Source organism: Mirounga angustirostris, unplaced genomic scaffold (genome assembly GCF_029215605.1).
Source record: "Mirounga angustirostris isolate CCGP_5_RB_7025 unplaced genomic scaffold, mMirAng1.0.hap1 SCAF_5, whole genome shotgun sequence".
NCBI classification, from domain to species: domain Eukaryota; kingdom Metazoa; phylum Chordata; class Mammalia; order Carnivora; family Phocidae; genus Mirounga; species Mirounga angustirostris.
Genome location: NW_026991713.1, coordinates 159570357 through 159585771, shown reverse-complemented (window position 1 = coordinate 159585771; position 15415 = coordinate 159570357). Strand labels below are relative to the sequence as shown.

The 15415-nt window shown below is 44.5% G+C and overlaps 1 protein-coding gene across 14 annotated transcripts in view; it reads left to right on the top strand.

The window, feature by feature from the left end:
- LOC135364563 (thyroid receptor-interacting protein 11-like) overlaps positions 1-15415 on the top strand; it is a 122292-nt gene that overhangs the window by 53217 nt on the left and 53660 nt on the right. The window contains exons 2-4 of one of the 14 annotated variants that reach the window (XM_064592849.1): positions 6451-6601; positions 8795-8914; positions 14724-14879. The exons of 9 other annotated variants lie outside the window; for them this stretch is intronic. The gene's annotated coding sequence lies outside the window, so the exon portion shown is untranslated. The remainder of the gene's footprint in view (positions 1-6450; positions 6602-8794; positions 8915-14723; positions 14880-15415) is intronic. 4 more of the 14 variants (XM_064592853.1, XM_064592852.1, XM_064592850.1 and 1 more) reach the window with 4 other exon arrangements.

The following is a 15415-nucleotide window of genomic DNA, read 5'->3' as shown; positions in this document are numbered from 1 at the left end:
GCCTCTGCTTTCGGCTCAGGTCGTGATCCCAGGGTCCTGGGATCGAGCCCCGCATCGGGCTCCCTGCTCAGCGGGAAGCCTGCTTCTCCCTCTCCCACTGCCCCTGCTGTGTTCCCTCTCTAGCTGTCTCTCTCTCTCTGTCAAGTAAATAAATAAAATCTTTAAAAAAAAAAAAAAAAGAAAGAAAGAAAGGGGAACTTGGTGGGTCAGCTCCATCTCTCATCTTTTTTTCTTTCCTTTAGAATTTCCCCAGGTAGGGGTGCCTGGGTGGTTCAGTCAGGTTGAACATCTGACTGTTGATCTCAGCTCAGGTCTCGATCTCAGGGTTGTGAGTTCAAGCTCCACATTGGGCTCCGTGCTGGGTGTGTTGCCTATTTAAAAAAAGAAACAAAGACAAGAATCTCCCCAGGTATTCTTCAGTGACAGAGGTGGGACGGCAGGGGAGAAAAGGAGATAATTTGTAAAATAAAATGCTCAGGTCTCATTGTTCAGCTTGATGAGCATTAAGAAATGTATACAGTTGACTCTTGAACAACATGGGTTGGAATTGCATGGGTCCACTTATAGGCAGATTTTTCGATAAATAGAATACAGTACTGTAAACATATTTTCTGTATGATTTTCTGAATATGTTCTTTAGTGTACTTTATTGAAGGAATACAATGTATAATAAATGTAACATACAAAATCTATGTTAATCAACCGTTTATGTTATCAGTAACGCTTCTGGTCGTCAGTAGGCAATTAGCAGGGAAGTTTTTGGGGAGTAAAAGTTAAATGACAATTTCGGACTGCACAGGGGTCAGCGCCCCTAACCCCTGGGTTGATCAAGGGCCAACTGTATATCTGTGCACCATCCCCGAAAACTGTATCTGAAACTCCAGAAGTTTCCTTTGTATGTCTTTCTAGTTAATCTCCTTACCTCCAGTGGTCATTTTCTGATTTCAGGATCTATGATAGAGTATAATTGCCTTTTCTTGTACGTCGTGTAAATGGAATCAAGCAGTATGTATCGTTTTGTCTTCTTTCACTCAGTGTGTTCTTTGCGATTTATCCATGTTGTGTGCACTTATCCAAGATACACAAAGCCAGATCCTACTACTTTAAGTGGTAAGGACAGATTTTAATCAGCAATGACTATTGTAGTCAGGAAAAGAGTCCAGCTTGAATGAAACTCAACCTTGATTTGTACAGAGGGTATTTTATGTTTTAAAGATTTTATTTATTTTTTGACACAGAGAGAGAGACAGCTAGAGAGGGAACACAAGCAGGGGGAGTGGGAGGAGGGAGAAGCAGGCTCCCTGCTCTGCAGGGAGCCCGATGTGGGGCTCAATCCCAGGACCCTGGGATCGTGACGTGAGCCAAAGGCGGAGGCTGAACAACTGAGCCACCCAGGCACCCCACCGAGGGCATTATAAAGAGAGGATGAGGGAGTCATGCCAGAGGTGAATTAAATCAGAGAAGTAAAAGATTACAAAAAGTGGGAAACGTGAAACCCCCTGGATTTACTCACTGGGAGACAGAGGCCAGACTTTTCATTGTTGGCTGAACAAACCATGGATGCCTTGAGTTTTCTCAGTAGGGACTAAGGGTGACTGGAGTCACCCTAGGGGTGGGGTCTTGAGCTGTTGTTAGGAAGTATGTTAGTGTTTGGGCGAGTCTGCATATGATAAGCCAAGGTTGAGGCCCCTTTGAGAAGAGGGCTCAGAGGAGTCAGGCTAGCGTTTGCTTAAGGAGAGAGTCTTTGTGAGTGTAAAATGGTGTGGTCCTTTGTATGTAGTGTGCATATACCACAATTTTTTCATCTGTTCATCTGATGATCAGGCATGTTGTTGTATCCAATTTTTTGGTCATTGTGAATAGGCTACAATAAACATTCTTAGAGCAGTCTTAAATTTCTCTTGAAATTGCTTAGTGGAATTGCTTAGTCACAGCGAAGGGATATATTGAACTGCTAGACTAATTTCCAAAGTGGTTTATCAGTTTACACTTCCCACCAGCAATACAGTAACACTCCAGTTGCTCAGCATCCTCGTGAACATTCTGTGTTGTCAGTGAGGGTGAAATAGCATCTCATTATGGTTTCACATTGCATTTCCCTGGTGAAGCATGATCTTAGGCACCTTTTCGTGTGTTTCTTGGGCATTCCGACATCTTTTGTGACCTGTCGAACGTTCAAGTCTTCTGCCCGTTTTTGTTGTTAATGTTGTTTTTGGTTTTGACTTATTGGAGTTTATTATATATTCTGAATAGGAATTCTTTGTCATACAGATGTATTTTAAAAATACATGTATAGGAAAATAAAAATTTTAAATACTTAGAGTAGCATCAAAGCACGTAAACTGGTTGGGGTGACTGGCTGGCCCAGTTGATGAATCATCTGTGTTTTGATCTCAGCTCAGGTCTTAAACTCAGGGTTGTGAGTTCAAGCCCTGCACTGGGCTCCATGCTGGGTGTGGAGCCTACTTACACAACAAAAACAACAACCAAAACAACCCCAAACTGGCTGGGAATAAGTCTCATGAAAGACATGAAACACCTTTACACAGAAAAGTAAAAAACTTTGTTGAGAGGAATTCAAGAAGACTGAAATAAATGGGAGCTCTGTTTTGTTCATACATCGGGGAAGATTTGATGTCCTGGAGATTTCTGTTCTCCACGCCTTGATTCATGCAAACAGTGCAATCCCAGTTAAATCCTAGCCATGTTTTTTAGAAGAAATGAACAAGTTGATTCTAAAATGTATATGGAAATGCAAAGGGTCTGGAATAGCCAAAAAAGTCTTCAAAAGAAGAACACAGTTGATGAACTTACACTGCTTCTTCTTGCTTAATTTTAAGACTTAGAGCAAAGCCACAGTAATCCAAGTCTTTGACACAAAGAGAGATCAATGAGCAGAGCAGAGAGTCCAAAAAATAGACCAAACGCAAGTACTGTCGACTGATTTTTGCCCAGAGTGTCCAGTCAGTTCAGTGGTGGAAAGGGAAGTCTTTTTAATGAATAATTCTGTGTGACCTGGACATTCAGGCGGAAAGAAAACGGACCTTGACCCCTCCCTCATTCTGACATACACACATTAATTTGGGATGAATCATAAGCCTAAATATGAAAGCGAGAACCAGCGGCGCCTGGGTGGCTCAGTCGCTTGAGTCCGACTCTTGATTTTGGCTGAGGTCATGATCTCGGGGTCATGAGATTGAGCTCCGTGTGAACCCTGTGTCAGGCTCCACGCTAAGCGAGGAGTCAGCTTGAGATTCTTTCCCTCTCCTGCTCCCCCCTGGGCGCGCTCTCTCTCAAATAAATAAATCTTAAAAAAGGAAAAAGCTAGAACCGTAAAACTTTTGTATGAAAACATGGGAAAATGTCTTGACAACCTTGAGGTAGACAAATGTTTTGTATGCAGAACACAAAAAGTTCTAATTAGAAAGGAAAAATAGATACACTAAGAGAACGAAGAGGCAAGACAGACTGGGAGAAAATATTCAGAATACGTGTTCTTAAATGTTTTATTTTTTCCAAAAGTACTTTAGCATTATTCAGATCCATGGTATCTTATTAGTGTATTCTTTATTAACTGTTTTTTTCTTTTTTCTTTTTTGTTTAAGTCAGATATGAGACATTGTACCGTGGGAAATTTCTGATTGGCTTCTCCTCCTTATTCACCCTCTGGTCAATGTTGGTTCCTTTTCCGTTCATGTCTTGCCCAGTGTTCAGGGACTCCTTGCAGTAGAGACAGTAGATTTTAGATCCTATTGATCCTTGTGAAGTAACTGGCAATTCGATGAAGCCAGAAAGCAATAGCAGTAGCTTCCTTTGGGGGGAAATGATAGCCTGTGAGTCTTAGTCAATTGAGGCCCAGTGTTGTTTTTTGTTTTTTTGTTTTAAGATTTTATTTATTTATTTATTTATTTATTTATTTATTTATTTATTTGAGAGAGCGAGACAGAGTGGAGGGGGGCAGGGGGAGAGGGACAAGCAGAATCTGCACTGAGCGTGGAGCCTGAACACGGGGTTCGATCTCAGGAACCTGAGGTCATGACCTGAGCCGAATCAAGCGTCAGACACTTAAACGCCTGAGCCGCCTAGGCACCCCTGTTTTTCGTGTTTTTTTGTCTTTTGTTTTTGTTTTGTTTTTCTTAGGTGATTAAACACTTAAGGCCTTGCGGATCTGCTGAGGAAAGCAACAGCGCTCACAAGAAGGGAAACAAACTCAAAGTCTGTGTAGGTACAAAGTCTGTTGCGCGTAAGACTTTGCTTCCTGCCTTCCATTTATAAGCAAGAATAAACGCAACAGGAAATAGGAACCCAAAACTGAGACTAAAGGACGTAAAAGAACAACAATAAAATTAAAAATGAGAGGTAGAGGGCGCCTGGGTGGCTCAGTTGGTTAAGCGACTGCCTTCGGCTCAGGTCATGATCCTGGAGTCCCGGGATCGAGTCCCGCATCGGGCTCCCTGCTCAGCAGGGAGTCTGCTTCTCCCTCTGACCCTCCCCCCTCTCATGCTCTCTCTATCTCATTCTCTCTCTCAAATAAATAAATAAAACCTTTAAAAAAAAAAAAAAAAAAAAAAAAAAAAAAAAAAAAAAAAAAAATGAGAGGTAGAGCATATCTTCAAGGCCCGTATGCAGCATGCAGTTAAAATTCCCAACTTGAAAACCGATGCTGAGAGTATTGGATTGAGTCTTGCAATTGCAGATATATACATTGTAGGTACATATATATGTACATACAGGGCACCGCATATCTATCTATCTATCTATCTATCTATCTATCTATCTATCTATCTATCTACATGCACTGTGTATCCCTACAGAAGCAGACACACATACACACCGACACCATATCAGCAACTGAAGTGTTGGGGGAGGGATGGAAGTCCAAGTGGGTAAGTAGGTTTGCAAAGCAATGGAATTAAGTTTCCTCCGAGGTTGCACAGCTTGAGGAAACAACCTCGACCTCTGTCTGTAAGCGGTGCCTTCCACAGAGGGTGCTTCTGAGGGCTGTACGTGTTCCTGTTTGTCCAGCGTGTGGAATAATGCCTGGCATTGTAGCCAGCACTCATGAGTGTTGATGAGAAGTGAAATGAAGCAGCCCCAGCCTGGACCCTCACTGGCTGGAAGAGCGGGGAGGGCCCCTTCCCATTCCCTCCGGTGGAGGGCATGTCACACCTTTCCTAGCAAGTTCCCACCGTTGCAGGGGACGCTCCTGCCGAAGGGGCCAAGTCAGTCAGTGCTTCTTGAATGAACTGGTGGCTGCAGCAGATCAGTGTTTCCCACGGGAGGAATGGGAGATGACTTGAGGTGGCACCCAGATAGAAGTTTTACATTTTAATAGGTATTTATTACAGGGTGTGTTAGAAGAAAATATTAGGTAGCACGTCAGACCTGGGTACTAAAAAGAAGTGAAAATTGCAGGGAACACTGGATTGAATAAACCCTGAGAAAAGGTCTTTCTAAATATGGGATCTTTTTTTTCCTTCTTTAAAGATTTTATTTCTTTATTTTGACAGAGACAGTGAGAGCGGGAACACAAGCAGGGGGAGTGGGAGAGGGAGAAGCAGGCTTCCCGCTGAGCGGGGAGCCCGACGCGGGCCTCGATCCCAGGACCCTGGGATCATGACCTGAGTCGAAGGCAGACACTTAACGACTAAGCCACCCAGGCGCCCCTAAATATGACATCTTAAGTCAAGCAGAGAAAGTCACTTATCATATGGTTTTACTTACTTGTGGAACATAAGGAATTGCGTGGACGACTTTAGGAGAAGGAAGGGAAAAATGAAGGGGGCGAGATCGGAGGGGGAGACTAACCATGAGAGACTATGGACTCTGAGAAGCAAACAGAGGGTGTTAGAGGGGAGGGATGTGGGGCGATGCGTTAGCCCGGTGATGGGTATTAAGGAGGGCACGTATTGCATGGAGCCCTGGGTGTTATACGCAAACAATGAATCATGGAACAACTACATGAAAAACTAACCGATGTACTGTATGGTGACCAGCATAGCACAATAAAGAAAAAATAAATAAAGAGATCTTTCATTCTTTGGGTTTTATTTTATCTATTTATTTGTTTAACTTTTTGAGAGCGAGAACACATGTGAACGGTGGTAGGGAGGGGAGGGGAGGGGAGAGAGAAAGATCCCAAGCAGGCTGCACGCCCAGTGCGGAGCCAGACGTGGGGCTCCATGTCAAGACTCTGAGATCACAACCTGAGCCTCAGCCAGGACTCGGTTGCCCAACAGACTGCGCCACCCAGGCGCCCAGATTCACTCTTGATGTGTCCTGCAGTCACTGTGCACCATGTTGGAGTTGTCATTATCTGTGCACGTGGACGTGCTCGGTCTTCCTCGTGGCGTGGCTGGACCGCTGCACCTGCAGCCCCTGGCTGCTTCGGTCCACGTACCATTTAAGGGCCATTTGAAGAAGGAGCGCAAATCCCGATTGCTATTCCAGAACCATCCGTTGAGACCTTCTGACGAGATCAAGAAAGACAGAGGAACACAGCCTACACCTGGAGGGTCGGGAGCTTGGAAAGCAATCTCAGAGCCGGTGATGGCGATCTCTTCAGAAACTCAGCCTCGCCAGTGCCCTTGGCGGCTCGAAGGTCAGTGTTGTGTGGCAACTCACAGATCTCCTGAAAGGGAAGACTTGACCAACTCATGTCACTCATCCTTTCCCTTTTGTTCTGTCCCAAAAGTCTAAAAGGGCTTTTTCATAAACATGAAATGAGAATTGTAAGCAATAAGAAAGACATGGACTAACTGGCAGTGTTTCTTTTTTCTTTTTTCAGTCTTACAATTGATGGTGTCTTAGAATGAAATATGGCCTATGGTTAGTTTAGAAAAATTATAAAACAGAGAGAAATGAAAACACATACAGCCCAGAAATCTCTGAGCTTTCACCTGTTTCTCTGCTGTTCTTCAACCTCCCTGTATACCTTCTGCTACTGGAACATTCCGAGGCGCTTCCTGCCCCCATGCTGTTGTCCTTCATCTGGCATAAGCTCTGACTTCTCTGTGTCTCTGTCGCTGTGTCTTCCCGGGTTCCCCACTGTATCCCCAGTGCCTGGCACTTAGCAGACACTCAACAAGTATTGCTTGACTGGATCAAGAGTGTTAAACTGAGGGCGAGCACAGAAGCTGCTCCTTGTCATCCAGGAGAGGGCAGTAGGAAGGACAGGGAGGAGCTCCTAGAGGAAGGCGGCTTGGTCAGCTTTTCAGCAGGTAGAGCTGCTCAGCGGGGGAGCGAGTGCCTCCGTGGTGGGGCGTGCTCAGGCAGTAGCTCGGTGTTGTTGAAGGGTGCTTGCCCTGCATGTCAGGGTCGACCAGGTCATTTGGAAGGCCCCTTCCAACCAGACATCCATGTTTGCGGACTCTTCTCCCGGGTCTGTGGTTCTTTCTCGACTGCAGATAGGGCTTTTACCACTGGATGGCACCAGATGAAGGCTGTGAGGACAGTGCTCATCCAACCACCCACAGTGAGAACACAGTTTTTTCTCTTTTCATTATGGAAGTTTCGTTGATCTGTACAATGTTATGTCAGTTTCAGGTGTGCAGCATCGTGATTCGACAAGTTTGTTCATTACTCAGCACTCACCACGATTAAGTATAGTCACCATCTGTCACGGTACAGTTGTTATGACAATATTCTTGGACTATATTCCGGATGTTGTACTTTTCATCTTTGTGAGTTATTTATATAAGTGGAAGCTTGTAACTCTGAATTCCTTTGACCAATTTCGCCCCCCCCCTTTCCGTCTGGCAACCATCAGTTTGCTCTCGGTGTTTAAGGGTCTATTTTTTTTGTTGGTGTAGAGAACAGATTTTTCATGGCACTTATACCCCAAACACACACTTCAACAACTTCACAGAAACAGTCTTTAACTCGTACAGTATGTAACGCATACTGATTTTTTCTAGTTTACTCTAGCTGACTGCATTTTCTAAGACGGGGATTTGCAAACTATTACACTGATTTTATGACACGGATGGGTCACAATCCACTGTTTGAAAAGCACTGTTTTAGACAACGCAGCCTGTTCAGCCTTGTAAAACTCTGTGGGTCAGTTTTCCTTGACAGTCTGGGCTGTAGCAAGTTGTGTCCCTTAGTGAGTACTTGGTGTGTTTCTGTGTTGAGCTGCTGCCTTGAGCAGCAGTAGGTATGTGCTTCCTTATGGGTGTCTGTGGATGTGGGAATATGGACGTGGGAGATGGCGGGGGGCGTGTTTGTACAGGATTAGCACCTACTGTAGTCCAGGCAGCGGTAAGCCTTGTCAGTGGATATGAAGAGAAGATATATTATCTGTCTGCTTCTGGGAGCTCAGAACCCAGCTGGGTGACATCACATACACATACACACACACACACGAGCGTGCACACCCCCCCACACACACACCCCCTCCCCTCCCCCCCCAAACCCCCTACCCCTTTCAGCTTACTCATCAAGCAAATGGAAATGAACTGATGCGCTCAGAATACCACTTAGGACATTCCAGGGTGTAACAGAAGACCAACTCCATTTGGTTTATTTATTACTTTTTTTAATGTAAATTCAATTAGCCAACTTACAGTACATCATTAGATTCAGATGTCGTGTTCAGTAGTTTGTCAGTTTCATATAACACCCAGTGCTCATCACATCACATGCCCTCCTTAGTGCCCATCACCGAATTACTCCATCCCCCCACCCACCACCCCTCCAGCAACCCTCCCGTTTGTTTGCTAGAGTTAAGAGTCTCTTACGGTTTTTCTCCATCGCTGATGACTTCCCATTCTGTTTTCCTTCCCTTCCCCTACAGTCCTCTGCCCTGTTTCTTATATTGCACATATGAGTGAAACCATTTGATATTTGACTTTCTCGGATTGACTTATTTCGCTCAGCATAATACCCTCCAGTTCCATCCGTGTGCATGTAAATGGTAAGTATTCATCTTGTCTGTTGGCTGGGTAATAGTCCATTGTGTGTATATGTGTGTATATATACACACATATATATATGTGTATATATATACACACACATACACACACACACATATATATATATACCACATCTTCTTTATCCATTCATCTGATAAGACATTTGCAAATATCTTCTCCCATTCCGTAGGTTGCCTTTTAGTTTTGCGGACCTTTTCCTTTGCTGTGCAGAAGCTTTTTCTCTTGATGAAGTTGCAATAGTTCATTTTTGCTTTTGCTCCCTCGCCTTTGTAGATGTATGTAGCAAGTAGTCGCTGCGGTTGAGGTCGAAGAACTTCCTGCCTGTGTTCTCCTCTAGGATTTTGATGGATTCCTGTCTCACAGTAAGGTCTTCCATCCATCTTGAGTTTATCTTTGTGTATGGTGCCAAAAAATGGTCCCGTTTTATTCTTCTACATGTGGCTGTCCAGTTTTCCCAGTACCATTTATTGAAGAGACTGTCCTTTTTCCACTGGATATTCTTTCCTGCTTTGTCGAAGATTAGTTGACCATAGAGTTGAGGGTCCATTTCTGGGTTCTGTCTTCTGTTCCGTTGATCCATGTGTCTGTTTTTGTGCCAGAACCATACTGTCTTGATGATTACAGCTTTGTACTCTAGCTTGAAGTCTGGCATTGTGATGCCACTAGCTTTGGTTTTCGTTATCAACATTCCTCTGGCCATTCGGGGTCTTCTCTGGTTCCATACACATTTTAGGATGATTTGTTACAGTCTGTGAAAAAAGTTGATGGTATTTTGATGGGGATCTCATCGAATGGTTCGATTACTCTGTGTAGACATTTTAACAGTGTTTTTCCAATCCATGAGCATGGAACGTTGTTTCATTTCTTTGTGTCTTCCTCAATTTCTTTGCTAAGTGTTGTGTAGTTTTTGGAGTACAGATCCTTTACGTCTTTGGTTAGGTTTATTCTTAGGTATCTTATGGGTTTCAGTGCATTTGTAAATGGGATCGATTCCTTCATTTCTCGTTCTTCTGTCTCATTGTTAGTGTATGGAAATGCAACTCATTTCTGTGCATTGATTTTATATCCTGCTGAATTCTTGTATGAGTTCTAGCAATTTTGGGGTGGTGTTTTGGGTTTTCCACATAAAGTATCATGTCATCTGCAAAGAGTGAGAGTTTGACTTCTTTGCTCAGTCGGATGCCTTTGATTTCTTTTTTGTTGTTTTCTGATTGCTGAGGCTAGGACTTCTCTAGTTGAAGAACTGCGGTGAGAGTGGGCCTCCCTGTCATGTTCCTGACCTTAGAGGAAAAGGTCTCCGTGTTTCCCCATTGAGAATGATATTCGCTGTGGGCTTTTCATAGATGGGTTTTATGTTATTGAGGTATATCCCCTCTACCCCTATACTGTGGAGAGTTTTAATCAAGAAAGGATGCTGCATTTTGTCCGGTGCTTTTTCTGCATCCGTTGAGAGGATCATACGGATCTTGACCTTTCTTTTATTAATGTGAAGTATCACATTGATTTGATTTGCGAATGTGGAACCACCCTTAGAGCCCAGGAATAAATCCCACTTCGTCACGGTGAATACTCCTTTTAATGTGCTGTTGGATCCTATGCGCTAGTATTGTGCTGAGAATTTTTGCATCCATGGGGTCTTTGTCTGTTTTTGGGATCAAGGTCATGCTGGCCTTAGAGAACAAGTTTGGAAGTTTTCCTTCCATTTCTGTTTTTTGAAACAGCCTCAGAAGAATAGGTATTAGTTTTTCTTTGAATGTTTGGTGGAATGCCCCTGGGAAGCCATGTGGCCCTGGACTCTTGTGTGTTGGTAGATTTTTTGATCACTGCTTCAGTTTCCTTGCTGGTTATGGGTCTGTTCAGGTTTTGTATTTCTTCCTGATTCAGTTTTGGTGGCTTACAAGTTTCCAGGAACGCATCCATTTCTTTCAGGTGACCTCATTTGTTGTCCTATAGTTGCTGTGTGTGTTCTTAAGATGGTTTGTGTTTCTTTGGTGTTGGTTGTGATCTCTCCTCTTTCATTCATGACATTATTATTTTGGGTCCTTTCCCCTTTCTTTTGGATAAGTGTGGCTTGAGGTTCATCAAGCTTATTAATAATTTCAAAGAACCGGCTCCTGGTTTCATTGATTGTTCTACTGTTCTTCTGGTTTCTATTTCATTGTTTTCTGCTCTAATCTCTATAATTTCTCTTCTCCTGCTTGGTTTCGGCTTTAGTTGCTGTTCATTCTCCGGCTCCTTTGGGCGTAAGGTTAGCTTGTGTATTGGAGACTTTCTGATTTTTTGAGGAAAGCTTGTATTGCTATGTACTTTCCTCTTAGGACCGCCTTTGCTGGATCCCAAAGGTTTTGAACGGCTGTGTTTTCAGTTTCATTCATTTCCATGAAATCTTTAATTCTTCTTTGATTTCCTGGTTGATGCATTCATTCTTTCGTAGGATGCTCTTTAGCCTCCGAGTGTTTGAGTTCCTTCCCTATTTCCTGTTGTGACTGAGTTCCTGTTTCAAAGCATAGTGGTCTGAAAAGAGGCAGGGAATAATCCCAATCTTTTGGTATCGGTTGAGACCTGATTTGTGCCCCGGTATGGGATCTCTTCTGGAGAATGTTCCATGTGCCCTGTAGAAGAATGTGTATTCTGTTGCTTTAGGATGGCATGCTGTGATGTACCTGTGAAGTCCATCTGGTCCAGTGTGTCATTCAGAGCCCTTGTTTCCTTGTTGATCATCTGCTTAGATGATCTGTGCATTGCTGGGAGTGGGGTGTTGAAGTCCCCTACAGTTATTGTATGATTCTCGTCGTGTTTCCTTCATTTGGTTCTTAATTGGTTTATGTAATTGGCTGCTCAAGTTAGGAGCATATATATTTATAATTGTTAGATCTTCTCGTTGGGTAGGCCCTTGAAGTATGATATAGCATCCTTCTTCATCCCCTAATACAGTCTTTGGTTTAAAATCTAATTTGTCTGATAGGAGGATTGCTACCCCAGCTTTCTTTTGAGGTCCATTCGCGTGATCAATGGATCTCTACCCCCTCACTTTCGATCTGGAGGTGTCTTTAGTTCTACAATGAGTCTCTTGTAGATAGCATATGGATGGGTCTTGCTTTTTTATGCAGTCGGATACCCTGTGTCTTTTTTTTTTTTTTAAATGATGACTTTTTTTTTGAAGATTTTATTTATTCATTTGAGACACAGAGATACAGGGAGAGAGAGAGAGAGCGAGAGAGAGCATGAGCAGGGAGAGAGGCAGAGGGAGAGGGGGAGAAGCAGGCTCCCCGCTGAGCCAGGAGCCCGATGCGGGGCTCGATCCCAGGACCCTGGGATCATGACCTGAGCCGAAGCCAGACGCTTAACCATCTGAGCCCCCCAGGCGCCCCTACCCTGTGTCTTTTGATTGGAGCATTTAGCCCATTTAGATTCCGAGTAACTATTGAGAGAGATGAGTTTAGTACCGTTGTATTACCTGTATAGTCCCTGTTTCTGTAGATCTTTTTCTTTCTGGTCCAGTGTTACTTTTGGGCTCTCTCTTGGCATAGAGGATCCCTTTTAGTATTTCTTTCTTTCTTTTTTTTTTTTTTAAGATTTTATTTATTTGACAGAGAGAGACACAGCGAGAGAGGGAACACAAGCAGGGGGAGTAGGAGAGGAAGAAGCAGGCTTCCCGCGGAGCAGGGAGCCCAGTGCGGGGCTCGATCCCAGGACCCTGGGATCATGACCTGATCTGAAGGCAGATGCTTAGCCGACTGAGCCACCCAAGCGTCCCCCCCTTTAGTATTTCTTGCAGGGCTCGTTTAGTGGTCCCATAGTCTTTCAGTTTCTATTTGTCCAGGAAGCCCTTTAGCTCTCCTTCCATTCTGAATGACAGCCTTGCTGGAGAAAGTATTCTTGGCTGTATGTTTTTCTCATTTAGTACCCTGAATAGATGATGTCAGCCCTTTCTGGCCTCCCAGATCTCTGTGGATAGGTCTGCTGCCAGCCTAATGTTCCTACCCGTCTAGGTCAGGAACCTCTTGTCTTGAGATGCTTTCCGGATTTTCTCTTTATTTCTGAAATTTGCAAGCTTCGCTACTGTATGTCAGGGTGCTGATATATTTTTATTGATTTGGAAACGGGTTCTCTCTACCTCTTGAACTTGTATGCCTGTATCCTTCCCCAGATTAGGAAAGTTCTCAGCTATGATTTGTTCATATATACCTTCTGTCCCTCTTTCTCTCTCTCTCTTTCTCCTCAGGGCCTGCAGTAACTCCTCAGCGGGGAGTCTGCTTGCTTCAGGATTTTTCTTTCCCTCTGCCCCTCCCCCCGCTCACTCTCTAAAATAAATAAATCTTTCAAAACAAAAGGAAGAGATCGAAGGAGGGAGGCAAGATGGTGGCACGGTAGGGGAGCTCGTTTCATCTGGTCCCTTGAATGTAGCTAGATAACTATCAAATCATCCTGGACACCTCTGAATTCAACCTGAGATGTAAGGAAGGAATTGCTGGAATTCTACTAATAGACAAGTGACCACTTTTTGCAAAGTAAGAGGTGCGGAGAAGTGAATCTGCGGGGATATATGGGAAGATCCTCTGCGGGGAGAGGGAGCCTGTGTAAGCCGGCCACAGGCAAGTGATACAGCCCCAGAGCGCAAAATCAGAACCTTTAGAAATCTTCTCCGCTAAGAGATAGCCCTGCCTGAAAGGTGCTCTGGTGGCAAGGTGGGGCAGCATCCAAGGTGGGACAGTGTGACCTCAGGATCCCTGGGGTCACAGGAAGAACAGGGGTGCTTGAGCCGGCAGAGTTCCCAGGCACTGGAGTGGGGAAACTGGTTAGGGTCAGGGAGCAGGGGGGGTTCTCAACTCAGTTTGCCATAAACCACGAACCACGGCTCATCTGGGTGACAGCTATTGTATGCGGGTCCTGCACAGGCCAGACAAGGCGGCGCCCCTCTGCCTTCTCCCAGGAGGATCGGTGCAGGCCCTCACCACAGGAGCCTGCAGACTTTGGCACACACAAAACTGAAGACCGCTTATCCCTGACAGTTTACTGAAGAGAGGGGACCTCGATCTTTTCGCTCCGGGCCTGGAAATCGGGGCGTGGCCATTTTTCTTTTCATCCTCTCAAGTGGCCCAGAGAGCCTTCGGGGAATAGAATCACATAGAGCAACTACAAGCAGTTTACACTGAGCCCGCCCCCCCCCCCCCCCCCGCAAGGGGCGGTACAACTCCCCCCAGGCCAAGACACCTGAGGGTCAGCACAGCAGGCCACTCCCCGAGCAAAGCAGCTGGAAGAACAGGGGAAGAAGTTTAGGAGCCCACAGGAGTGCAAAACTCCAGCACTAGGGGAAAACAGTAAATTGAATTCAAAGGTTATTTCATGATTCGTTTATCTTGCAGTTTAAAATTTTCCTTTTCTTTTTTTCTTCCCAACTAGTTTCTTATTTTATCAACTCTTTCATTTTAAGTCGTTTTTGATTGTCATTTTCTACATTTCCATTTTTTAGAGATAGTCTTCAGTTTTGCTTCCTTCTGCTACATTCAATTTTATGTCTGTATATATGTAACCTTGGTGATTTTACACTTCTGGGATTTAGTGTCTTTTAACAAACAGGCCAAAATACACCCAGGATTTCATGGAGGTTTGACCACCTGGGAGATAATATTCTCTCTTCTCCCACCCCCCAGCCACCCCCCACATTTCTTTTTTCTTCTCTTTTTTGGTTTCTGACCTCTTCGGATTTGACTAGTGTGTATTTGCTTGCGTCGTGGTTGATATTTTTTATGTTGCTCTCTTGTTCCTCCATTCTTCTCTGGGCAAAAGGAATAGAAGGAGGAATTCACAACAAAAGAAAGAACCGGAGGATGTACTCTCTGCCATAGATCTAATTGATATGGACACAATTGAGCTGAGCCTAAACCAAGAGTTGGCCGTTCAACTGACTGAGCCACCCAGCTGCCCCTCCATTTGGTTGAAATGGTAAAGACATTTATTAATTCACATGAGGGGCATTTATTAATTCACATTATCCGATGAGGGGCAGAGCAGGCTATAGGCCCACAGGGGCTTCGCATGGTTTTAGGGATGCAGTGTCCTTCCAGTACTTCTCCTTGTCCTAAGGCTGGTTCCCTCAACGGTTGTCAGAAGCCCTTCAGTGGTAATCTGGGCTTCAGCTCCCTGGTTTAGAACACTGAAAGTTTGGTTCCTTGTAGTGTAGACCGGGGAGAGTTTAGGCTACCATAGCATTTTCCAGGTTATAGTGTAGACCAGAAAGTGAAGGCTACTATAACATTTTCTAGGTTGTGGCTGTTGTGTTTCTTTGTTCCTGGTTTTCCCACTAGGACTTGCTTAAAGGGTGTGGAAGGACCGGTTCCTAATCCAGAGCCGGGGGAAATACTTAGGTAGTCGTTCGTGAGTTTTCCGGAACGATCCTGGATCTCCTTTCCTATGGACACAGAACTTCCGGTCGAGCAGAGTTCTCTGACTGGCTCTCACCCGTGGGTTTGCTGAGGGAA